Below are 2,970 nucleotides of genomic sequence, written 5' to 3' on the forward strand. Positions count from 1 at the left end.
GTTGTCAACCCTCCATCATTGGCCGGGTGTATTCAGGAATTGGAGGTCAACCCCCAGGACACCCTGGAGACATTTGAAAAGATATTTTTTGCTGGCGGGACGGGCAACATCCGGGAACGGGGTGACTGCTGATTGGATTACTTCCGGAGCACTGATCAAGTGTCCTTGTTGCTGCTGCTCCCTCCCTTCATACCCTTGGTGAACAGGCCCTTCATCAAACACTGCCGAGGCTGCCAAACTAAAACATTAGCGGTAAATGCTGCTCACATTTTGTAGGTCTGGCAGCATCTTTGGAGAATGAGGAACAGAGTTACTGGTTGGGGTTAGGGCCACTGCTGATTTTGATCCATATTAATCATGCACAGGATTCAATTTCAGAATTTGCAGATAACAGAAAACTTGGAAGTATATGTGAACTGTGAGGAGGGTGGTGTTAAAATTCAAGAGGGTATAGGTGTATTACTCTAAAGGGGATGTCGGGCAGAGGAACCTGGAACATCAATTGAGGAAGGTGGCATTGTAGGCTGACAAAGTGGCAAATAAGGTATACAGGATCCTGGGCTTTATAAATGGAGGCATAGGATATAAAAGTAAGGAAGTTATGATGGACCTTTAGAAATTACTGCTTTGACCTCAACTGGAGCATTTTGTTCAATTCTGGGGACTGCTGTTTCGGAAAGATGGAAAGGCATTAGTGAGAGTGCAAGAAAAAATTGTGGATGCATCCAATGATGAGAATTACCTGGATAGATTGGAGAAGACGGGCCTGTTTTCCTCAGAAAAAAGAAGTTTGAGAGGAGATTCAGTCGAGGTGTTCAAAGCCAAGAAGAGTCTGGGCAGGGTAGATAGAGAGAAACTGTTCCCATTGGCAGAAGGATCAAAAACCAGAAGGTCCCAACTTGGAGTGAATGGCAAAGAGCTGTGAGGATAATGGGAGGGGGGCAGGGGCTGGCTGGTAGTGTGATCCAGAGGGGCAATTAAGTCGTGGAGTGGTTGGGGATAGTCGTATGAGGTTAGAACTAGTAGTCACGTCGAGGGGACCGGTGGTCAGGGTTTTATTTTTGGGAGGTTAGCGTGAGTGATTGATGGGTTGGTTTTGTAGTCACTAAGGTGATTAATTGGGTTTTAATTTGTTGAACATTTCCTGGATAGCTATCCAGGTGAGTACCACAGAACTGTCTAAAGTCTCTAACTCACAGTCAGAGATATTCACGGAGGGTTCTTGGCAGCAAGAGAATTTCTGATCCAAGTTGAAACTTCCTGGGCAATTCCCACGAAGGTCAGTACAACCACAGGATCCTGACATGAATCTTGGGACTGAGGTCCAGTCTCTGATGATCCAGAGACCGGAAGATTTGGGTGATTGTTTCAGGCTACTGGTCTTTCATTGGAATTGGGAAATATTTGAGCTATTACAAGCTTTAAGGAAGTGAAAGGGTGATTGGATAAAAGGAAGAATGTTTGAACAGCAATCTCATTAACAACAGCTGCTTTCTGGAAAAAATGGGGGCAAAGGTTATGACCTGAAACAGTTGAACTCTTGTTACAACGGGGATGGGAGAAGTGTGCAATTTATCTAGCCCCACTACTACACAGATTGGACCATTAATTTCAAAGTTTAATTCGGTCACAAAAAGGCCATTAATTTACCTTCGCTGCTGGTGGACCCGGAATAAAAGAGACTCTAACCAGGCTTCTTTCAATAAACTCAATGATTGTTTATTATAAAATAAAAGTTATTTTCTAAACTGGGTTGCAAGAACACAACTGTATTCTGGAAGTATGGGCTGGATTCTCTGTTTGGGAGAAGAAGTATTCGCGCCGGAATTGAATCATGTGCAATCTGCGTCCCAAAAAAAACCAAACCTGGGTGTTCCCCAAACCCCTGTGATGCCAGGACTAAACAGCTGGCTTGTAATGCAGAACAATGCCAGCAGTGTGGGTTCAATTCCTGTACCGGCCTCCCCAAACAGGTGCTGGAATGTGGTGACTAGGGGCTTTTCACAGTTACTTCATTGAAGCCTACTTGTGACAATAAGCGATTATTATTATTATTCTACTGGGGGCATTGCTTGAATAAAATTCAGGAGATCCAAATGGGCCAGCACTCAACTGACGTGAACTGGAAGCAATTCCCAGTCCTGCTGGTGCCGTATTCGCTACAGCCGGAATTCATGTTAAAGAACCTGACAAACTGGAGCTGTTAATAAACGCTCCATTCGCCACACACTCATTCCAGCCAAGAAGATTAATCAAAGAAGGCCTATTTCCAAAGCCCTCCCCTAATTTCGGGAGTCTTAAATGGACCGACTGCTCGATGCCATTGAGGAGAGACGCGACGCGGAGACTAAAGCCCATCCTCCTGAACAGCGCCTTGGAGGAGGTGGCAGAGGTAGTCAGTGCTGCCAGCATCACCAGGAGGACTGGCACACAATGATGAAAGAAGATGGATGACCTCCTTAGGCTGGGCATCCTGGTGGGCTTGATCCAGATTGAAGGTGATGTAATCCGATGCCCGGGTGCATAGAGCACCATCACAGCACGGATGCACCTATGCACGAACGTTGGTGAAATCCCACACTGGTACCCCCTTGAGCCCTAGAATTAATCAGAGGCATAAAGGTTCAGGACGACCCGTCACCTTGATGGCCACTGGGAGTGGGTGTCCCCCAAACCCCTGTGATGCCAGGTGGTCTCCGTGCTGCGTCAGCATATGTGGTCTGGCAGCTACTTAAAGGACAGGCGGCAACTGTATTTACATATTCTGATGCGTCCTCCGCCAGTTGAACAGCCGACACTTGAGCCTCATCGGCTGGCCCCTGCTCTTCTGGGGCAGAGCACTTCCCTGGTGCTCTCGCCTCAGTGCATCCACAATGGTAGCAGTTGCCAGGTGGATAGCGAGAATAGCTGGCTGTATTCTGAATTCCATGGGCTGGATTCTCCGCACCAAAATTGCAGCCAGTGCCACGC

The sequence above is a fragment of the Scyliorhinus canicula genome, chromosome 8, assembly GCF_902713615.1.
Source record: "Scyliorhinus canicula chromosome 8, sScyCan1.1, whole genome shotgun sequence".
Classification (NCBI taxonomy): domain Eukaryota; kingdom Metazoa; phylum Chordata; class Chondrichthyes; order Carcharhiniformes; family Scyliorhinidae; genus Scyliorhinus; species Scyliorhinus canicula.